At 43.1% G+C, this 24,398-nt stretch overlaps 1 long non-coding RNA gene across 1 annotated transcript in view; it reads left to right on the top strand.

Annotated features, from left to right (window-relative positions):
* The window catches only part of LOC102421784, a 74,767-nt gene that overhangs the window by 49,102 nt on the left and 1,267 nt on the right, over window positions 1-24,398 (top strand). Inside the window, exons 3-4 of the long non-coding RNA XR_001349560.2 lie at window positions 17,878-18,007; window positions 22,225-22,380. This is a non-coding gene — a long non-coding RNA (uncharacterized LOC102421784). The remainder of the gene's footprint in view (window positions 1-17,877; window positions 18,008-22,224; window positions 22,381-24,398) is intronic.

Below are 24,398 nucleotides of genomic sequence, written 5' to 3'. Positions count from 1 at the left end.
CCACCTGTGGTCTGTGAGGTCCGTGAGGTGCGAAAGGTTGACGACCACTGCTTAAGGGAGTGTTGTGCAAGGGCTTGTATGGAAGTCTTAGGAGGCTATTCTCCACCCACCTTGTTTCTCCTCAAATACATTACACTCAAAGGATGAGACGTAAGTGGGTTACAAGGGAGTCTACCACATGACTAGCGACATTGCCAGAGGAGGAAAGGTCAGGGGAGTGTCCAAACCACATGATCAGTTCCACGGGTGCAGTGAAAACAAAATTTGGAAAACAACAGTTATCAAAATTCTGGGTGTAAAGGAGGCTGCACCCTCTCAGCCTTTTGGCCATTTCTGAAGCATCCCAGCAAGGGCCCTGCCCTTCCCAGGGAGCCAGCGGAAACTGAAAGCAAGGTGGGGTGCTCACCCACCCTTCAGAGCTCCCCCTATTGCTCATCCTTCCTCTACCCCTTCCTCCATAAACTCCATCTCCCTGCCTCCCCCAGGCAGACGTAGTCTGAAGAAGAAGGTGCTGGGCTTGAGGGAAGGAAGGAAATAGGCCCCCGTGGTGCTGGTGTCCTTACCCTTTGGGCTGGTTTGGAACCTATGCCGGCAGCCTGCTACCAGCAACACTGGTTTTGCAGGGCCAAGCATGTTTGAGTCAGACATATATCCTAATAAAACTTGGTGACTTCTGGGACTCCGACTGGCACTGGCGTTTGTAGCTAGAGACGACATAGGAGAAAGCATAGTGCTAATTTATACTATGTAATGCTGGACATCAAAATGTTCGCATTTGTCTTTGGTTACCTTCCCATTTCCCCTTCTATTTCTTCAACAAACATTTATTTGAGGACCTGCCATGTGCCCAAAGCTGTGCTAGTCCTGTGGCCCCAGGAAAAAAGGCAAGACCACCAGTCTGGAGAAAACAGAGACAACGAAGGTGTGATGAGTATGCTGGGGGCTGTGACTACCCTGGGGCCACTGAGGAGCGACACTAACCTGGAATTGGATGGGGGCAGGACATGGGGTGTAGGCCTGAGCCTTTCTTTAAAGTCAGCTCGTTGATCAGCCGAAAGGAAGTTTATTCCTGCTAGAATAAGCTAGCCAGAGGGAGGAAATTACAGGGGGATTTCAGGGATAAAACAGACCGCCCCCCTATCCCCAGAAGGTCTTACGGTTGCTGGCTCCCTTTCCTCCCTCTCACTCCCATCCCCAGTTAGACTAACCTTTAGTATCTCCTGATCCAGACAATGAGCAGAAAAGGCCCAAAGGGGAGGTATTTTCTTGGGGTGTGTGTGGGGGGGAGGTAAGTCAGTCTTCTGATAAAGAAGAGGGAGGGTGGTGTCATTCTTGGCTTGAACTGTGCTTCTAGAACTGGGCTCTGTTGTACAGTTAAATCACTAGTAAGAAGAATGAGGGCTTGGGGGTGGCCTTCCCTCAAATCCTGGCATCTAGACCATTGCTGCTGTGCCCAGCAGTCACACTAATGCTACTAGCCATTCATTCATTCACTCATTCATTAATGCAGAAGGTACAGCCATGGGCAAAACAGACTTCTGACCTCCTGGGATTTCTGTCTTAGTTGGGGAGACAGGCAAACCAGTAAGGGATAATGAGGAACAACATAGAGGTAGAGGGCTTGTACTAGTTCATATGTGTGTTGGGCGGGGGAGGCCTCAATAATAAGGTGACAAGTGGTCAGAGACCTGAAGGAAGTGAGAGAGAGGGGAGCCATGTAGATATCTGGGGGCAATCACATTCTAGGTGGAGAGGGCCCCCTCTGAGGCTGCAAGAGGAACTTCTATGCTGCCAGTGCCCCTGGACTGGGGTGAGCAACGTGGAAATTGTTGTAATGAAAGAGAACCAGAGGCATTTGAGAGTATACCTTTGCGGTCGTGCATGCCTGGAATCCACTATTCACTAGTCTTCATTTAGGCAAGTTGCTTAATCTCTAAGAATTAGTCTCCTTGTCTGTAAAATGGGAAGGACAGTATTATTGCACTTATGATGCCCTACATACTTTCTTTAGAGAAGTGGCAGCTATTATTAGGGTTATTATAAATACATCGTGTGCATGTTCAATATTTAGCATTATTACTTTCCCAAAGAAAGTAATATTTTCCAACAAAGTATATGGTAGATTAAAAAGTATTTTTATTGATTTCAGAGAGAGGAAGGGAGAGAGAGAGATAGAAACATCAATGATGAGAAAGAATAATTGACTGGCTGCCTTCTGCACTCCCCCTACTGGGATTGAGCCCAAAACCCGGGCATATGCCCTAACCCTGAATTTAATGGTGACTTCCTGGTTCATAGCTAGATCCATGCTCAACCAATGAGCCATACCAACCAGGCTATTCCAGATTTTTTTTTGTTATTTTTTCAAAAAATTTTTTATTGTGGGAAAATGTACATAATATAAGATTTACCGTCTTAACCATTGTTAATTGTGCAGTTCAGTGGCATTAAGTACATTCACATTGTTGTGCAACCTTCACCACCATCCATCCCCATAATTCCTTTCACCTTGTAAAACAGAAACTCTGTACCCTAAGCACTAATTTCACATCTCCTCTCCTCCCAGCCCCCGGCCACCACCATTCTACTTTTTTATCTCTATGAAGCTGACTATTTTAAGTACCACATATAAGTAGAATCATCCAGTATTTGTCTTTCTGTAGTTGGCCTATTTCACTTAACATAATGTCCTCAAAGTTCATCCACATGGTAGCAAGTGTCAGAATTTCCCTTCTTTTTAAGGCTGAGCAATATTCCAAGGTCTGTATAGACCAGTGATGGCGAACCTATGACACGTGTGTCAGAGGTGACACGCGAACTCATTATTTTGTTTGATTTTTCTTTGTTAAATGGCATTTAAATATATAAAATAAATATCAAAAATATAAATCTTTGTTTTACTATGGTTGCAAATATCAAAAAATTTCTATATGTCACTAGGCATCAGAGTTAAGTTAGGGTTTTTCAAAATGCTGACACGCCGAGCTCAAAAGGTTCACCATCACTGGTATAGACCATATTTTGTTAGCTATTCATCTGTCGATGGACACTTGGGTTGCTTCCACTTTTTGGCTATTGTGATAATGCTACTACCAACATGGGTATGCAAATATCTCTTCAAGACCTTGCTTTCAGTTTTTCTAGGTAAGTACCCACAAGTGAAATTGCTGGATCATATGGTAATCCTATTTTTAATTTTTTTAGTTAACTGTTTTCCACAATGGCTGTACTGTTTTATATTCCCACTAACAGTGCAGTGCGCAAGGGTTCCAATTTCTCCACATCCTCACCAACATTTATTTTCTGTGGGTTTTTTAAAATAGTAGCCATCCTATGAGGTGTGAGGGGTCTTTTCCTGGTTTCATTAAAAAAATCTTAAATTACATGACAACCATATGTTCTTTGTGCTGTCTTTGGGTATATTCCAGCAATCCAAATTTATAGTCACTTTTTCCCCATTCCTGAAGGTAGTGGCTTGCCACCATTACTCCAGAGCTTCGATACAGGTACCAAAAGCAAGGCCAGAGGAGCAAAGAGCTTGGCTGGGTCTAGGCAAGACAGTTGCCAGAGTCAGAATCAGAATCAGAATCAGGACCCAGTCATCTTCAGACAGAAGCAGAAAGTTCCTCTTTGAATCAACACTTCCTTCCACTTTCTTTTCATGTGAGCAAACAGAAAGCCTAAGAGTTTAAATACTTTCTAGGGAGTTCTGAGCTATGGTCAGCATAAGGAAGCAGCTGTCTCGCTTTTAATCTTTGGTTTTCAACATGTGTCACTGGGAGGTCCCACAGGGACTGGCTCCGGTCCTTGCAAAGGTCTCTGGAATGTGGGCGGATTGTAGCAGATCCTGCTTCTGCCTGTCCTGCCTGGTCCCTACTTGATTCTCATTCCCAGCAGGCCATGCATGCTTTGTCTGATCTGGAGTGTTCTGTTCAGTCATCCCCTCTGCTAGCCCCCCTCTGACCTTTCCTGGAGTCCACCCCTCCCCTCCCACCACAGCCTGCCTTTAATTGCTTCACTGCTTATATATAGGGTGTCCCCAAAAAAGTGTACACACACTCTGAATAATTACAAAGGCAGTGTTTATTAAAGTACACTTTATTTCAAAACTGAGCTACCAGCTGTTAAAGTGTGTCTACATTTTTGGGAGGACATCCTGTATATAGCTTATATAGAAGCGCAGCATGACCTAGCTTCTCTCTCCTGAAGGACATGAGTCAGTCTCCCAGCTCTTCTTGCCCCCTTGCTCTCTCCTCTCCTCATAGCCCAGTCTATCCTCCCTGCGGGGTCATGAGTCTATGATGGTGGGAGCGATGGGCACAGACGTTGTCCTGGAGGAGCTTGTCATGGCAGGGGAAAACGGCAACGACAATCAGTGAACTAAGTGCTGTATTAAAGAAAAGTTAAGTGCTGTATTAGATTAAAAAATAAAGATCCATAGGCCATAAGTGGAGCACTGGGAGGAATGGTTTACTGCTAAGCAGGGTGCTGAAGACCCAGCACAAGCTTTGGCTCTGCAGGAGAGGTTTGGTTAACTTGTTGAAATGTCAGGGGGAGAGGAAAAGATACGCCCTTCTGCTGCCATTCCTCTGACATGACTTGGCATTTAAATTTTTATTGGAAGTTTCTATCTCTGTAATGGTGTCTTTCCCAAATGCTTTTTTAATGATAAAACCAGAAGTGAAAGAAAAAGATTTCTTAAACCCCATTATGACAAGACTTTTTCAAATTTTAGCTATGTGAGGTGATGGATATATTCATTAACCTCATTGTGATAATCAATCGCAATGCATATGTATATTATTAAGGTGTATCTCCTAAAATTACACAAGGTTATATGCCAATTATGTCTCAATAAAGCTGGGGAGAGAACAATAAAAAGAAAAAATTTTGCTGAGGTAAACATATTTCAAAATAAATAGGTTATTAGGTAAGGTTTCATTTGTTATAAAGAGTTTTGATGAAATGGAACTTTCTGTAGCAAGTTTATCATTTACATGGACTCTAAGTATAAATCCTTCCCTAACCCTTTGATCACATACTGTCAAGTAATTTACCTCTGTTCACCAGGCATTAACCAATGGGAAATGATTTACACTTGGCAAAGAGACCCAAAGCAGGCAATGCACCTATGCTTTAAATTTTAAAGAACAATACCTGCCTTTATGCCTGGGCCAATGTTAACAATCAGCTAAATAACATGGAGGATAGGGAGTGCCATAAAACTGTAGTATTTATCAGTACTCGGGTAACTGGGATTAATGTGAAACTCAGTTTTTAGTGACTTCTTCTGACCTCTGCTGGGGATACTTGAGATTGCATGGCTCTGAGGTCCTTCAAAGCAACCAGCAAAATTAGAATTTTAGAATTGAAGTTCACAAAGTGTGTCATCTAAATCCCTCATTTTAGAGATGAAGAAAGTAAGGCCCAATGGGTTTATGTGATTCATCCAAGGTCACTCAGTTACATAGTGGCATATTTAGGACCAGCACCTAGAAATGTATTCTCTCCCAATAAAACACAGATTTGCAAACAATGATGAACTCCATTGGATGGATAATCTTTGGATTATCTATAAAGAACCATCGTTATTAAAAATAGAAACAGAGCCCTAGCAGGTTTGGCTCAGTGGATAGAGCGTCAGCTTGCTGACTGAAGGGTCCCGGGTTCAATTCCGGTCAAGGGCACATGACCAGGTTGTGGGCTAGATCCCCAGTACGGGGTGTGCAGGAGGCAGCTGATCAATGGTTCTCTCTCATCATTGATGTTTCTATTTATCTCTCCCTCTCCCTTAGTCTCTGAAATCAATAAAAAAGAAAATAAAAAGAAATAAAAAAGAAATAATGTGTCTTCTTAAAAAAATAAAAAGGAAACATAAACAGAGTGGTTGATAACCAAGAAAAAAAATTAGGATTATTTGAGCAAGGTCATAATTATCTTCATCTCCCATATCCCATAATTCCATAATTATCTTCAGTCACTGTTTGTATATATCTATATTTTTTAAATTGATTTCAGAGAGGAAGGGGGAGGGAGAGACAGAAACATCAATCATATGAGAGAATCATGAGAGAATCATCGATTGGTTGCTCCCTGTAAATCCCACAATGGGGACTGAGCCTACAACCTGGGCATGTGCCTGGACTGGGAATCAAACCATGACCTCCCAGTTCATAGGTCAATGCTCAACCACTGAACCACACCAGCCGGGTTTCAGTCACTGTTTGATGATATATGTAAAGTAACAAAGAAAAGAATTAATTTTCACCAAAGCTCTTTTTTTAGTTGCAGATTCCTCTTCCTGATTATGTTTTGTTAAAATTAGTTTGCAATCCCAGAGGAAATTTCAGCTGACTATTTCAGCCCCGGGTTAAAAGGATTGCTCCTTTTAAGGACTAACTCCGCTAGTATTCCTGCAAAGGCACTGGGGACCCAAGAGAGATATCCAGAGGTCTCTGGTGCTTCTCCAGCTATAAGTTCCAGGTCTCCCCTTTGAGGCGTATCTAGATCAGAAAGCTCAATGACCACTGAAATATCTAGTAAATTTCTTCCACATTTTAAAAGGCCCAAATGCATAACATTTTCTAGATTAGTAGAGTATCATACGTGAAAGAACATAAGCTTTGGAGCTATATAATTAGTGGCTACTTACTAGCTGTGTGAGCTTAGGTAAGTTACTTAACATCTCTGAGCCTCAGTGTTCTCAGCTATAAAACAGGAATCATAACTGATACCTTCCCAGAGAGTTGTTTGAGAATTAATGAGGCTGTGTATACAAATCCTTAGCACAGTACCTGGTACAACAGGCCAAGAGGAGGGATGGTGTTTAGTTTCTCACATGATATTAAATATACCAGATCTTTTTAAAAAAAAATGTTTAATACTAACAGTATTTTATTTTAATAAATATATTTTATTGATTTTTTACAGAGAGAAAGGGAGAGGGATAGAGAGTTAGAAACATTGATGAGAGAGAAACATCGATCAGCTGCCTCCTGCACACCCCCTACTGGGGATGTGCCCGCAACCAAGGTACATGCCCTTGACTGGAATCAAACCTGGGACCCTTCAGTCCGAAGGCCGATGCTCTATCCACTGAGCCAAACTGGTCAGGGCTAAATATACCAGATCTTAATGGTGGAAGTTACACTAGTTTATTTTATCCGTAAAAAAATACTAATTTATGTATTTATCATGAAGGGAGTCTCAATTTTATCCCTTAAATACCAAATAAAATAACCCCAAATGAACAAGACATATATTCAGAAATCCTTTAAAGAAAGTGGCAAAAAATTCCCCACTCCAATATTTTTTTGTTTGTTATGTGATTTTGTTGGCCTTCTTCACAATAAAAAGTCCTCTTAAAACCAGTTTGCGTGAGATTTTGGTTACTTGTAGCAAAGAGAAACCTAACAGACACTCAGTAAAGGGTACCATTGAAATGCTTTTGGGATGGTGGGAGGCACATTCTGGCAGCATTCTTTTCTTTCCTATTGTGGAGGATGAGGGAGGGCAGACACAAGCAGGATGCCACTACCGCAGGGCTTTCTCTCGGAGCAGACGGTTGCCCCAGGCATACACCTGGACATCCACCCAGTGGGGCCTTCTCCCAAATGAGCAAACAGGCCCTGGCCTGTGTGGCTCAGTAGAGTGTGGGTCTCGGGTTTGATTCCCGGTCAAGGGCATGTATCTGGGCTGCATGTTTGATCCTTGACCCCGGTCAGGGCACATGCAGGAGGCAGTCAATTGATTGATCTCTCTTCTCTCTCTCTCTCTCTCTCTCTCTCTCTCTCTCTTTCTCTCTCTCTCATTTCCACTCTCTCTAAAAAGCAATGGAACTCTAGCTGGTTTGGCTCAGTGGATAGAGTGTAGGCCTGCGGACTCAAGTGTCCCGAGTTCAATTTTAGTCAAGGGCATATGCCCGGCTTGCGGGCTCGATCCCCAGTAGGGGGCGCGCAGGAAACATCATCATTGATCTCTCTCTCTCTCTCTCTCCCTTCCTCTCTGAAATCAATAAAAAATATATTTTAAAAAATGAGCAAACAGACATCACTGTATCTATGAGAAGACACTGCAAGCCAAAAGAAGAGAACCTCCCTAGAGAATCAGGAGGATTTCTCCAATTTGAAGTAAATTTGAACATTTTAGAAATGTATGAAGTGGATGGTATTGTTTACTCTGCTCAGCATCCCGCCCTCACCTCTTCTTTTTTAACATTTTTATTGATTTCAGAGAGGAAGGGAGAGGAAGAGAGAGATAGAAACATCAAGGATGAGAGAGAATCATTGATCCCCCTCTCACCTCTTTTGATAATTGACCTCATCCTATGGACACAGGTCTGGGAATGAGACCCAGGCTAGACCAATAGGTTTATCCTTGAAATGTTTCCCTGAAGCCAGAGAGAGAAAGTCTGTCACCTCTTCGGTTACAGAGCTGAAAGGGTGTGAATTTGGTGTGACTGGTGTTCATGTTTCTAACCAGGAGGCTAAAATTTAACTGCAATAGAGAAGATGAAGCCAGTGAGGCTAAGGGTCGAGGGGTTGGGGGGAGGAGAGGGAGGGAGAATATGACCTGGCAGCATGACGTTTCTGGTTCTTCTCTCTCTGAGGTCCCTGGAGATGTCCTAGCTCCTAAGTCTCTCCCTTAAGTCTGTCAGTGTCTTTCCAATAAAGTCCTTTCTCCCCTCAAGCCACTTCCAGCTGGGTTTCTGTCTCTAGCATGTGAGAGGGATCTGGCAAACAGAGCTTCCCGTTGAAGCTGGCCAGGACAGAGCACGAAGTCGTAAGAAGGGATCCTCCAAGATCAGGAAATATTTTCATGGAGAAGGAAACTGCAAATGCCAAAAGCAAAACCACAATGGGGGCAGAGCTGCCAGAAATTAATTTAGTGAAGAAGACAAACTTAAGAAATTCGCCTAGAACTCAGAGGATAAATATGAAAACAACAAAACCAGGAGTGATGTGGAGGACCCGCTCGGGAGGTCCAGGATAGCCATGCAGGCCATCCATCCTTTCTACAAAACGCTTGGAGTCAGATGTGCTTCAGGGTTCAGCATTTGGGGGATTTTTATTTCATTTTAAATGTTTTAATTTATTGATTTGAGAAAGAGAGGAAAGGAGAGAGAGAGACTTGTTGTTCCACTTATTCATGCATCCATTGGTTGGTTCTTGTATGTGCCCTGACCCAGAGATCAAACCCACAACTTTTGCTTATTGAGACAATGTTTTAACCCAGTGGTTCTCAACCTTCTGGCCCTTTAAATATAGTTCCTCATGTTGTGACCCCAACCATAAAATTTTTTCATTGCTACTTCATAACTGTAATTTTGTTACTGTTATGAATCATAATGTAAATATCTTATATGCAGGATGGTCTTAGGCGACCCCTGTGAAAGGGTCGTTTGACCGCCAAAGGGGTCGCGACCCACAGGTTGAGAACCGCTGTGGCAATTGCGCTATCTAGCCAGGGCAACATTTGTGGGATTTTAGAGAGAAGATGTGATGCATACACTGATATTATATACACCCCCCAGCAAGGTCGAGGGCAGCACTCTGTAATAAAAAAAATTAATTTCTGCAGTAAGACACTGAAAGAAAGAACGATGATAAATAGACTCACATCATGTCATGCCAAATAAGTGTTGTCAGCTTATAAGAACATTTTTAGTTTTCAGAGATGTTAGAATTTTGGAATTGTGACAAAAGGGACCTCTAATAGGAATCCCAGATGGAAGGCACAGAACCAATGAAATAGGAGTAGTAATCAGAGGACCAAGGAAGGAAAACATTCAAGATCTGAAGATAGTAGTAAAACAGAGTATCAGGTAAAATTAATTTAAACAAGACCAAAATGCAGTCTGGTCACATGTTTTATTTGAAAGATAAAGGAAAATATATAAGAATATAAAAAATTATAATAAATAATTTATTACAGAGATTTAATGTCTCTATACCACATATTTACCCTACACACAGTGTCATTTTCTTCAGACATATGTATTACATTTATAATATTAATCATATATTAGGCCACAAAGAAAAGCCCAAATATTTCCAAAAAATAACTTGATCAAGGCTGCCCAGCTGCAAGGCCATGGAGATGGGAATTCAATCCAGATTCCCCTCTTTACTCTCCCAGTATCTCAAGATTCTCCAAGGACAACAAGGGAATAGTGATTCTCTTCCAAGTACTGTAATTTGATGATAAAAATTACAACTTGGCAAAATGCTGAGAACAGTGTAAGTAGTCAATAAATATTAGTTGAATGAATGAATAAACTAGTGAAAACATGAAGCAAAAAAGGCTCACCAAGGAATTTTTGTATTTTATACAGAATATACTCAGAAACACCACCCTTTTCTAGGATATGTCTGAGACGTGGTTGGAGAAAGCAGCTGTTTCTTTATAAAGCAAGGGATGTAGCCAAGTTGCCATTAGCTACCATTAGAGGAAGCATTAAGGCAAGGATATACATGCGACTGAATTGCAGTACTTCCCCAGGGTGATAGGGATCGACGGGAGATGAGGCCTAAAGCGCCATAATGGTCTTCACTTATTTTCCCTCAAAACTTTTTAAGCTTCCTTCGTGGTGACTAACCCCAGAGTAATGCACATTTAATTCAGCTTCTAATGCAGGGAAATCGATAGCATTGCACCACAGACAGGTTATTACACATACTCTGAAGTTTAACATATAAATAAATAAATAATAGACACGAACCATGGCACTTAAGAGCACAATTTGGGGGCTCATCTTTTCCTACAAATCAAAACACTTCTTATATCTTATTAAATATTTCACAGTAAAAATAATAAAATCATTTAAAGATTTTTTTTTAATTCTGTGCTGGAATCACTTGGAAAATTTCCCTTTAAAATAATAATTATGACGTCTTTTATTTTAATACTACTTTGCAAGTTGTTTTCACATACCTTACCCTATTTTGATCTTCCTCCTCAAATCCTGTGAGTTAGACAGGACTTCTGTAAAAACCCTCTCGTTAATCATTTCTATTCCTGAAATTTTACCCTGGCATTAGGTGTCTCCTGAAGATTTCCTTCTAGCTGTAATACACCTCCTTCTCAGCCTCTTCAACATCTACTTGCCTTTCAAGTCGACATTACCTCCAAGGGGCCAAAGATAACAATTAGGAATTCATCAGCATGTTATTTTTGAGTCTGTAGATACTTAGTAATAAAATATGTTTCATTTCACCCAGGTGGTAACATGTAATATTTGCAGAGAACCTCAGGGAAGGCACGATCTGACCCCAAACCAGTTCTGGCTCTTTCTCTATGATTCTACATAATAGAATCAAACTCTGGACAATTAGATCAGAATCCCTGGGGGTCGGGCTCAGGCATCAAGAATTTGCAAAAGCTGCCCAGCTGATGTTGATTGTGCAGCCAGGATTGAGTACCGCTCCTCCAGTATCCCTGCCTAGTGGGTATCCAAGAGGCAGCTTAGTGCAGTGTAATATAGCACGAAGTGTAATGACTTTGGGTTTTTAGGTTCAAACCAAAGCTGAGAGATTTCCAGGTATGTGACCATGGACAAGCTAATTGACATCTCTGTGCTTCAGTGTCCTTATCCATAAAATGGAAATTTGAAAATACACCATCAGCTGTAACTGTAGCATTTACATGGACACCCAGATGTCCATTAAATAAACTTTAAGATACAATAGGCAACCTGGACAGTAATGCATATATTGTTTCTGTGATAAAGATTAAAATAATTTGAAAGCCAAAAAACTTTTTGTAATAAGTAAATAAAGTAAAATGGAGGCAATAAAAAACACCATCCTCTTAAGGTGGTTGTGAGAGACCTGGTGTTAAACACTTCTCACAATTCCTGGTCCACAATTTAGTAGCCAACTTCCCAGGTGACCACAGTGATTCTCACCACCTAGTATTCATGCCTATATGTAGTCTCTTCCCACACTGAGAATTATGGAAGTAATAGGCTGTGACTTCTGAGGCTAGGTCATAGAAGACACGGCGCCTCCTCCTTGTTCTCTTTCTTAGGTCACCTGGTCTGGTGGAAGCCAGCTACCACATTGTGTGGTTACTTAAATACGCTATGGAGAGGCCTCCTGCCCTGAGCCATGTGAATGAGCCATCCTGAAGTGATCCTCTAGACCAGCGGTTCTCAACCTGTGGGTCACGACCCTTTTGGCGGTTGAACGACCCTTTCACAGGGGTCGCCTAAGACCATCTGTATATCAGATATTTACATTACGATTCATAACAGTAGCAACATTACAGTAATGAAGTAGCAACGAAAATAATGTTATGGTTGGGTCACAACATGAGGAGCTGTATTTAAAGGGCCAGAAGGTTGAGTACCACTGCTCTAGACCCAACGACTCCTTCAGATGATGGCAGCGTCAGGTGGCATCTTGACTACAACCTCCTGAGAGATTCCAAGCCAGGACCACTCTTCTAAGCTGCTCCCGAATTCCTGACCCACGTGAACTATGCGAGAGAACGCATGTTTATTGTTTTAGGCTGAGTAACTTGTTATGCAGCAACAAATGGCCAAAACGCTCAACAAAGCCATCATCATTATTATTATAAAGCACTTCCTAATTTTGAGCTGAAATCCACCTCTCATAATTTCCACTCCCTGTTCCAGTTCCGTCTTTTCGAGCCACATAGAAAAAAATATCATCTCTCTTTCTCGTGGTCAAGATGGTTGGCAACATTTTTCATGGCAAATATTTAATCAGACATTAGCAGAGGAACAGTCACTGTGCAGGCACCAGGGTTGGACAGTAGGATAGACTCCAGCCAATGCCACTCCAGGTGAGCAGTGCTGAAATAAAGGGACGTGACTCCCAGGTTCAAGAGGAGGAGGTCCCAATGGAGGCATGGCTGGCTCTACTTCGAGAGATGAAGGAAGGCTTCTTGGAAGAGGTGGCAGGAACTGAGGCCTAAGGGATGAATAGGAGTTCACTAGGCAGACAGAAGGGGAAGGCCTTCCAAGCAGAAGTCACAGGCAGCAGGCCCCAGAACCCCTCCACCTATGCCCTTCATTCTCCAGGTCACTCATCTTCTTCCTCCTCCAAGTTGACACAGTTTTGAGTCCTTCTCCTGCCCCCCCCCCCCACTCCACCCCTAATCTTGGTAACTCCACTCAGGACACACCCTTCCCTCTCACACGATGGGGTGTGCAGACAGAGCCAAACCTCTTCCAGGGTGGTCTGCCTGGTGTAGATCAGAGTCAGCCATCACCTTTCTTTTTCTGGAAGCTCCACTGGGTCCAGCCTGCCTGAGGTTTTTTTGGCACCCACATCCTTTGGCTGACTCACGCTGGGCCTACAAGGCATCTGGACAGCTAAGTCATTTGTCACACGTGCTCCTGTTAAACCACATCTCCTGCAGCTTTGTGCTTCTGCTGTTGTTTTGCTTTCACAAATTTTCATGGGTGTTTTGAAGTTCAATAATTTGATCTACACAAACTGCTAATTTCAGTTCCTGGTTGGCCGGGGCTATGTGGAAGCAAACTGTGCCACACACACAAAAAAGCACTTTAGAACACACCCTGGACACAGAAACCCTCTGTCATTCTGAGACCATTGTGGTGAGGAGTGATTCAGACTCACTGCAGCTCCAACCAGCCTTCACAGATCTAAGAGGCTGTCTCGGATTTGAAGACGCCTTTTATGAAGGAAAGGCCACGAGGGGGGTGTGGGCTGTGATGCTCTGCAGGAGCTGAGCACAGACGGAAGGAAATTGGAAGGGTATGTTTGTCTGGTTCCCCACAGCTCCCACCTTCCTCGGTCAGGGAGAATCGGGCCATTGTCTAGGTGGAACACTTGGCTTGTTTATCTTCGTAGGCCCAGCTTGGTACAAGGTTTCACTTAGTTTTCCTTCTACCCAAAAAAATGACCACAGGAAGGGGCTGACCTGCCTTTGGCAAATGTCCAGTTCATGCTCTCCTTTGCCGTCTCTCTGCCTCTTTCCTCTATCACTGGCTTCTCACAGAAAATAAGAAGAGCAAGCTTCTCCTTTGGTTCCAGTAAAAGCAGCATTTATTTATTCATTCATTCATTCATTCATTCATTCGGTACCTAGTATGTGCCAGGCATTGTTCTAGGTTCTGGTGATCCTAAAGTGAAAGACACAGTCCCACACTGACATCCAGAGGTCACAGTTCAGGAGGAAGCTCAGCAATATTCGAGGCAGCACAAGGGCAGATGGGAGCACATGGAAGAGGCATTTGACCCAGCCTGAGGGAGAATTGAAAAGTTTTCTAGGAGAGGAAGCATATGGGCTGATTTTAAAAGTAGAGTAAAAGTTAGCTATGAACAATGATAATTATTATTAATGGTTATTAAATATTGTTATAGTTTTCTTAAGCATCTTCTATGTGCCAGGTACTGTTAAAATCTTTGCATATTATTTTATTTGACTCTTCACAACACCACTAAGAGAGAGCTGCTGTAGTTATTCCAACCTCACAAATGAGAAAAGTGAGATTTAGAAAGGTCAGTTTGCTCACGGTTTGACTGGGAATAAATGGCAGAAGTGAGATTTAGACTCAGATTTTTCACACTCCAGAGTCCATTCTTTTACCCACGGCTGCTGTGTGTGTTTGTGCATGTTGTACACTACACAACTCCAGTGATGTCCTGCCCTTAATGATGCATTATGCACAGGAAGGATATCCAGGCAGAAGAAGCCTCCCTTACAGAAATATGGGAAAACAACCTGTATTTGGGGAACTGGCTCTGCAATGCAGCTATATTAGGGGCAAAGGAACTCTATGAAGATGGGCAGGTCCTTTGCACCTCCTGGGATTGCTTATGGAACTGGCTGCTGGTATTCTGGGACAGTTCCTTGGGCTTTGTACTTTGCTGTAGAGACCCAATTCTTCCTTCTGACAGAGCTGTGGTAGGCTCAGCAGGATATGACATGGATTTGCAGTTCCCTTCTGAGCTGTTGGCCACACAAACATTCAAGTACACAGGGTGCAAGTGGTCCCAGGTCTCCAAACTGCTGTTCTACACATGGTGGACCAGTTTCCTATGCTTGGGCACCAGATATAACCTGACAAACAAATCAGTTTGATAGCCATGCCACCTTGATTTCCTGGTAGAAGTATTTCCAGTAGCAATGAGCAGCCCAAGGAACTGGGCATATCCAGAGTGAATACCTACAATGTGCCAGGAAACTGTGATTCCTCCAATGCTCACACCTTTACGAGTCAGGCATTATTATGACCTTTCACTTTGCTGATGAGGAAACGGGGGTTTATATAATAAAAGGCTAATATGCAAATTGTCCCCTCAACTGGGAGTTCGATCAGGGAGTGGGGCCGGCCAACTAACCACCCGTGGCCCCTCCCCCCCGGCCAGCCCAGCCCAATAGGCCCTGATTGGGCTGGGCCGGGCCGGATAGCACCCGTGCACAAATTCGTGCACCAGGCCTCTAGTGTGTAATAAGCAGTCATGATTCTCATGAAAACTCTCTGGTGCCACAGCCCATATGTTTCTGTCTTAATGTCAGCCCTCAGAAGAGGGCAGGGAACACTTTGGATGTTTCTTAAAGCACCTGACGGCATTTATTTGATGGTGTCTCTCAACTTTTTTTCAGATTTTTCTAGCACTGGGGTCCTCACTCAAATGTCAGGGCTCTCTCTCAGGTGGTGAGGCTGTTTTTAGACATGATTTTTAAGACATGCATGATTCTGAGAAAGAGGTTCCATGACAGTGTGTTCAGAAACTGCAGGCAAGGATTACAGAAAAGTGCCCCTGTCACTGGGGAGCCACTGTGAGGGCAGGTTAAGCCAAGGTGGTGGGTGTTGCCAAGTCTGGTATCTTCTGACCTTGAGTGTCTTTTTAAGCTTGGTCATATGTGTTATAGAGAGCTGGGATAGCTGTAATGTAGGTGTCTTATTATAGCCATTTTCAAGTTTTGCTGAGACCTCAAAACATTTTATTTAAGAAAGAAAGAAAGAAAGAAAGAAAGAAAGAAAGAAGAAAGAGAGAAAGAAAGAAAGAAGAGAGAGAGAGAGAGAAGAAGAAGAAGAAAGAGAAAGAAAGGAAGAAGAAAGAAAGAAGAAAGGAAAAGAGAAAGGAAAAGAGAAAAGAAAGGAAAGGGAAGGGAAGGGAAGGGAAGGGAAGGGAAGGGAAGGGAAGGGAAGGGAAGGAAAGAAACACAGAGAGTCCGATGAGGATATTGGGAGCAGGCTTTGGGAATGGGTCCATGTCCTTTTTCATCAAATGAGCTGCTAGTCAGCCCCTACTTCTACTTCTAGGTTCACATGAGGAGGCCTGCAGTAGCCAATGAGTCCCCTGTCCCTCCCCATCTCTCAAGCCACTACAGCCTCCACTGGGACACAAAACATGGAACTACCATGGTCCCCAGACACAGCTGGCCCAGCTGCACTCACATTGCCCCTTTTGGCCTTCACACGATTTAGGCGGAAGGTAAACACAGATCTGGCAGGTGCGTAGCAGGAAGGCCAGGTGCACTGAAATCCCAAGAGGCAGGAAGAGCCCATGCTGTGCTGTGTTATAATGACAGTTTACCTAACAACAATTAAAAGGCAACTCTTTACCACTGAATTTGGACGCCCCCATTCAGGTGGGAATGGTTCTCTCCAGCTTGGAGCCTGGACAGTTTTATGAATGGGCTCTTTTAATCAAGTGCAGGAGGCTGTAGGCTCTCGATTAGGGAGGACCCCAGGTCAGTTAGAAAATGTCACCTTCTCGATCAGCGGTTCTCAACCTGTGGGTCACGACCCCTCTGGGGGTCGAACGACCCTTTCACAGGGGTCGCATAAGACCATCGGAAAACACATATAGTATATCAGATATTTACATTACGATTCATAACAGTAGCAAAATTACAGTTATGAAGTAGCAACGAAAATAATTTTATGGTTGGGGGTCACCACAACATGAGGAACTGTATTAAAGGGTCGTGGCATTAGGAAGGTCGAGAACCACTGTTCTAGAAGATGTTTTATAGAATTTCATACCTGAAACCTATATAATTTTATTAACCAATGTCACCACAATAAATTAAATAAAAAAATGAAAAGAAAATATCACCGTCTAAAAACCAAAATAAAATGAAATCATATGTATAAACTGTGGTGACTTGTAAATGTATTTCTGGAGTTTTTCTAATATCAGCAAGGGAACTAACATATAACATAAATTGTGATTCAGTCATTATAGTAGGCCTGAATTAATTCACCCATGATAGAGGACGTTTGTCAAGTTTGCGACTGCTTAGCTTCTAAGCCTTCCCTCTATTTGGGGGAACTTCCCACTGTGTGAATCAAAGCAAGCCTCACCTTCCACTAGGGAAGTAGGAAGATCTAGAGACTAACCTCTTAGGACAAGGGCAAATGTCCTTAATTAGGACAAAGGCAAATGACTTAGGCTGGCCAATCAGATGCTCTTGCATGGAACTTTAAATTGTGAGTAAATGAGGCAAAAATGAATGAAAAGTTAGGATCCCTGGCCCCAGCAGGTTTGGCTCAGTGGATAGAGCATCAGACTGCAGACTGAAGGGTCCCGGGTTCGATTCCCCTCAAGGGCACATGCCTGGGTTGCAAGCTCGATCCCTAGTAGGGGGCGTGCAGGAGGCAGCCAATCAATGATTCTCTCTCATCATTGATGTTTCTATCTCTCTCTCTCTCCCTTCCTCTCTGAAATCAATAAAAATATATTTAAAAAAAAAGAAAAAGAAAAGAAAAGTTAGGATCCCTGTATATTAGAAGGATCTGACTGAGGAACCCAGATTGGATTGTTTTTGCTAAAAGATGATTATCTTGTGTTCTTCTCCGTAGGCCCCTATCTTAATTTTGTTTGGTTCTCCAAATTCTTGGTAGCTTTATAATCTCCTTTCTGTTTACAGTAACCAGAGTTGTTTCCTGCTGCTTGCAACCAAGCATTGACTGTACATGTTTGGAATGCAAAGTCCCAAGTCCATTTCCAAGTGTTGTCGGGATACCTAGATGACTACAGTCTGAAATACGCTGCACATGGTAAGTGAGAGTACAGGCTTGAGTTCAAATCTTGGCTGCCACTTGCTAGCTGGGTCATCTCCTGCATGTTCCTTATCTTCTTAGGACATCTTAAGAACACTTTGTAAATGGTAACTAAAGCCCATTTGAACAAGCACCCATAATCATACCAGTTTTGTTTTTTTAAAAAAAATGTTTTTATTGATTTTTAGAGATATAGGAAGAGAGAGGGACAGAAAGAAACATCAATGAGAGAGAAACATCATTGATTGGCTGCGTCCTGCATGCTTCTTCCTGGGGTCGAGCCTGCAACTGTGCATGTGCCTTGACCTCTTAGTTCATGGATTGGTGCTCAACTGCTGAGCCACACCGGCCGGGCTAAACATACCAGTTTTTAAAATCAGGAAGCAAACAATGATTGCCCAAACCCTGAGGTCACTGACATTGTTTTTGGAGAGAAGTCTAACAATTTCTGAAATCTCCTGCCACCTCTCATCCCCTTTCAGAGAAAAATGTCTGTGGTTCCTGTGTATCTGGGCCCATGTTTTGACCAAAGTTGTTTGGACCAAGGATTGACACCTGATTCAAAAGCTATCCTCTGTAGGCCAGACAGCAGCCCATGAGATGTCCTGATACAAGTTTGTCAGAAAAGGAGCACCTTCTGCAGGTTGGTGTCTGGCTGACTCAGTTGAACTGCTGGAGATATTGAGGCAAACAGTCAGAAAAAAGAGGCGGTAGAGACAGTCTTGATGCAGGTTGGAGTCTAGAGTCTCAAGCAAAAGGTACCCGCTGCGGAGAGGCCAGCGAGATAAGCCGACAACTGAGGAAGACAGAAAACAAGTAACTTAAGCACTTACCAGTTCTGCCTATTCGTTTAGATAAGCAGGTACCTGTGTTGTATCTCAAATGCCAGCTGGTTTTCTTGATTTCCTATTTTCTCACTTACTTCTCTTTGTAACCATATAGCAAGCCCCACTGACTGAGATAACCTGACGAGAACTCTGTTTCTTGCTATTCGTGGTAGACTGAATAAGCCCTCCCTCCTATATGTCTATATCCTAATACCCAGAACCTGTGATTGTTACTTTATAGGGCAAAAAGGATTTTGAAGATGTGATTAAATGAAAGGTGTTGAGCCCTGGCCAGTGTGGCTCAATTGGTTGGAGCACTGTCCTATACACCCAAAGGTCTTGGGTTTATTCCCAATCAGGACACATACCCAAGTTGCAGGTTCGATCTCCTTTCCAGGTATATAGGGGAGGCAACTGATCGATGTTTCTCTCTCTTTCAAAAATCAATTTAAAAAATTAAATATTTTGAGATAGACTGGATTATCTAAGTGGGCCCAATGCAATCCCAAGGGTCCTCATTAGAAGGAAGCAGGAGGGTCAGAGTCAGTAGTAGGAGCTGTGACCATGGAAACAAGAAGTTGAAGTGATGTGAGAAAGGGGCCAGGTGGCAAGGAGTGCAGGTGGCCTGGAAAACTGAAAAGGGCAAGGGAATGGGATTCCACCCGGAAGCCTGCAGAAGGAACCAGTCCTGCAGACAGGACACTTGGCTAAATCCTAATGACACTGATTTCAGATTTCTGACCTCCAGAACGGAAAGGTAGAAGAGAGTGTGCTTTTCTTGAGGAAAACAAGCATCTTAACACCTGACAGTTCTGCCTATTCATTTACTATTGTGGGAAGTTACCTGATCTTCTCTGAGGAGATCATTTCATTTTGCCAGGAGGAGATAAAGGGAGGGAATGGAATATTAGATATTAAATTAAAATGACAAGGAAGTTGTCAATGGGGCCACAGTCACTCAGAGAATATGCCATAAGAGCAGTATTTGTAGGGAGCAAGAATTTGACATTTTGATAAAAACAAAAAAAACACACAAAACACAACATGAACAGAGACAGATGAGAGCCCTGGTAAAACTGAAACTGCACTTGACCCAGGCCTGTACCCATCACACCGTCATTTTTCATTCATTCAAAATCTGTCTGGAGATAGATCTCCATGCTCTTGTTAATTACTTCTTTCAAGGCATTCTCATCATTGTAATTGAGCACACTCCTGGGTGCCATCCTAGAAGTGAGTACGTTAATGACCATATACAACATACTGAGCCAAGGACTTACACACATTAACTGGCTTTCTGGCACACCTTTCAACCCTCCTATTATAATTTATAGAGAACACTGCCAGGTGGGCTCACCTGTCATCTTCCATAAAGACCCAAGTGAAAATTCTTTTCTGTAAAGCTCCAAGTAGTTTAATCAGTTCATTCTGTGAGTTCCTCACAAAAGGCTTTTGACTGCCAAAGAAAATTAAGCTTTTTTTTAAAAAAAGTTTCCCTTCATGTGGCATCTTTTAGGATAAATGCATTTTGAAGGTAAGGACTAGGTTTTTATACATGTTGTTCTTTATCGCTTAGTAGCCTAAATATCTGTCTATCTATATAAAAAGCCTAAGCGACCATCTGACCGTAACATCGTTCACCTGGTAGTTATGACGTGCAATGACCACCAGGAGGCAGATGCTCTGACTAGTAGAGGAGGGAGCCCGATTCCTCGTTGCTGCTGGGGCACTGTCAGCCAGAATCTGCTTCACCCGCACCCGGACCCAGAGAGGAGGGAGCCTGATTCCGGGGTGTGTCACTGGAGAACTGCTTTCTTGCAATCCAGGACCTGTCAGGGGATGTCAGAGAGCCGGTTTTGGCCCGATCCATGCAGGCCAGGCGAGAGACCCCAACAGTGCACGAATCTGTGCACCAGGCCTCTAGTACTTAATAAAGAAACCTTTTGACATGGTGATTAGGATTAGTCTGATAATTACTGTATTGATCATTTTGATAATTACTGGGTTCTTAGTGGCAGATAAAAGAATCCACTGTAGCTACTTTTAACAGAACAGGATTGGAACAGGGTATTTGGTAGCTCAGAGGTTTTCCAGCAGTGCCAGAGAAACAGGCGAGGCTCCCACACAACCACAACAATCCCAGGAGAAATGCCCAACCATAAACAGGACTGTTCTCGTGGAAACCCCCATTGCTGCTGCTCACCACTTAATACCTGTGATGGCTATAAGCTGGACACTGGAACTTCTATCAAAGCTTCCCCACCCTCATGTTGCAAAAAGATGGACCCGCCCACATGCAGCTGCCACTTTATTTGAATCATTGTCACCTTTCTGGGGCACATGTGCATCTGTTTGGCAGAACCTGGGTTCTTTGCAGAATCCTAGCTACAAAGGAGTCCAGGCACTGTGGATCTTAGAAAGGGTTGGAATGGATATTGTATGGGTCAGTCAATCCCTGGAATCTGTCACAACGACCTTATCACAGGTAATTGGTGTGACAGCATGGTGGCAATCGTGAGGGTCATAATGAGAACAATAGCATTTTTGGAGGGCTTTCTATGTGTCCAGCACTGTGTTAAGTACTCTGTGTGCATGATCTCATTCAACCCTCAAAGCAAACCTGAGAGATAGATACTGCTCGTATCCTTACATTATAAGTGAAGACATTGAAGCACAGAGAGTTAACGAACTTGCCTCAAGTCTCATGGGAAGTGCAGTCAGGATTCAAACTCAGGTCTGTCTAGAACGCAAGTCTGTGCTTTCAACTAGAGTATTGATGATACTTTTTAAAATGATTATCTTTTTGGTCCATTTGTGAAGGCCAGCTTGACTAGCTAATGTGTTCCCGAAGTTTCTGAAAGGCTTTTGTAAACATTGGGACTCTGGTACTTGTGTAACTGGAAAAAAATATTAGATGTTCTGAATGTGAAATGCAAAGGAAGAAGTACAGCTGACCTGCCCTGGGTTATATTACGTTTGTGTCAGATCTAAGGTGACCAGCCAATGATAGGAGATGAACCAAATGGAAAAAGTTCATTGCAAGAATTTACCTTTGAAGAGGATGGAAAAAAGCATTAAATTTCCATATCTGGTACAGTCTATACAGGTTGCTTTATCCGAAGTGGGGTGAGGGAGGAGCGACCCTTAAAAAGACTAACCTTAACTCTAGGCAAAACTTAAATGATTTTTTCTTTTTTAAAATTTATTTTAAATTTTTTTTATTGAATTTATTGGGGTAACATTAGTTAATAAAATTATATAGAGTTCAGGTGTATAATTCTAAAATACATCATCTGTATATTGTATTGTGTTCACCACCCAAAGTCAAGTCTCCTTCCATCAGCATTTATCATCCTTTACCTTTTTTCTCTTTCAAAATTTCTAAAGCCAGAGCCAGCCAGACAAGACGGGGCGTGTCCTGTTGTGAAATGATCCTGCTGCACAGTGAGCCTCAGGGCTGAGGAGCAAGTGCAATTAACATTCCAAGTTGCGAATCACTTCCCCACCACAGGAGCCCTGCAGCATCTTATTGTGACTACAGAGGTTGGACTGAATGACACTTTCTTAATGGAAAGTGTCCATGTTAAAGACCGACAGAAAAGTTCTTCAAAGTGATAAATTCAAACATCGCACAGTGTGTAAAACACTGAATTAGAGGATGGGGAAACAGTTTCAAAGAGTGTGTGGCCCTGGCCGAGTGGCTCAGTTGGTTGGAGCGTTGTTCTGTGCACCAGACTGTTGTGGGTTCCATCCCCGAGTCAGGCTCAAATGGAAGCCAGCAGATCCAGGCTTCTCCCCCACATCAATGTTTCTCTCTCTCTCTCTCTCTCTCTCTCTCTCTCTCTCTTTCTCCTCTCATCCCTCTTTAAAAAATCAATAAAAACATATCCTTGGGTGAAAGGATTATGTAGTTCAGTGTCTTCCTTCCACCCCTTCTTTCAACTTAAAAAAAAGAAAAAACTATGGAAATACTCGTGTGTGTGTGTGTGTGTGTGTGTGTGTACACACTTAAATGGACTTTGAATGGTATGTGAACAAATATATATTTTTATTTTCATATTTGTTAGTCTAAATGTATGGCAAAAAATATATTCTCAAATGTGCAATTGCTTATAACAAGGCTTAGAGTGAGAGAGAGAGAGAGAAATCACTGCAAGAAACTATATTCACCAAGTAATTGTTAAATAAATAAATAAATAAATAAATAAATAAATAAATAATAAATAAATAAAATAGTACTCTAGTTAGCAAAAACAAAAATTATTCAGGTGGTCCTCCAGTGATGGAAGTGTAGGAAAGGGTCCAAGGGAACAACTGCGGAGTTAAGTGCCTACTCTGTTATTGTCAAGGTCGGGGCGATCTTGAATGAGTCACTTCCACCTGCTCCCCGACCCCCACCAGGTGAACTTCAGACAAAAATAATAGGAGAGACTAGGGAGAGTGTTGGAACATGGTGGGTGTTTTTATTCCAGGAGCCCAGGGCTCCCCAAGGTGTCTCAGGCGCTGGCTGAGGGAGGGTGAGGCCAGCTGTCCAGGCTCCTGCCTCCTGAAGCCTCAGCCAAAGCAGCTTCATTGGTTTACACATCAAGCTTCTAACAGAACTTGCTTTGAAAACGGATTTTTGTTTATCCTCACGCGAGGTTATGTTTATTGATTTTAGAGAGAGAGGAAGGGAGAGACAGGAAAGAGAGAGAGGGAGAGAGAAACATCAACATGAGAGGCAAACATTGATTGGTTGCCTCCTATACATGCCCTGACTGGGGATCAAACCCGCAACCTAGGTATGTGCCCTGACTGGTAATCGAACCCACAACCTTCTGGGGTACAGGATGATGCTCCAGCCAACAGAGCCACTGGTCAGATTTTACTAACTTTTTTTAAAGTCTGAAAATGTTCCTCTCAGCCTGAAAGGATAATAAAATTTTTATATTTTGCTTTTATAAACCATAACTAACCAAAAAGCTAATGGTATTTACATAAGCTCACTAAGAGTGAGGCTTGTTTCAGGAATTTGGGCCAAATTATAACAGATAACATGCTTTGATCATGTACTATATACCAGGCACTATGCTATATATCCCTTGAAAAAACAAAAATGACAACAACAAATCACCACCATGAGGTACATCTATATGATAAAGAGCCAGAGGCAGAGCTTTTGACGCTGACTGGCATAGAAATTGGCCAGCAGAGGAGGGCAGTTGGGGCAAGATCAGGCCTTCAGGGGAGGGCAGTTAGGGGTGATCAGGCAGGCAGAGGCAGTTAGGGGCGAGATAAGGCTGGCAGGGGAGGTCCCTTGGGGGCGAGATCAGGCTGGCAGGGGAGGGCAGTTGGGGGCAAACAGGCTGGCAGGGGAGGGCAGTTGGGGGTGAGATCAGGCCGGCAAGGGAGGGCAGTTAGGGGTGATCAGGCAGGCAGAGGCAGTTGGGGGTGAGATCTGGCCGGCAGGGGAGAGCAGTTGGGGGCTCGATCAGGCAGGCAGGCAGGCGGGCAGAGGCAGTTAGGGGTGATCAGGCCCGCAGAGGCAGTTAGGGGTGATCAGGCAGGCAGAGGCAGTTAGG

This window comes from Myotis lucifugus, unplaced genomic scaffold (genome assembly GCF_000147115.1).
Source record: "Myotis lucifugus unplaced genomic scaffold, Myoluc2.0 scaffold_157, whole genome shotgun sequence".
Classification (NCBI taxonomy): domain Eukaryota; kingdom Metazoa; phylum Chordata; class Mammalia; order Chiroptera; family Vespertilionidae; genus Myotis; species Myotis lucifugus.
This window is presented reverse-complemented; position numbering and strand designations above follow the sequence as displayed.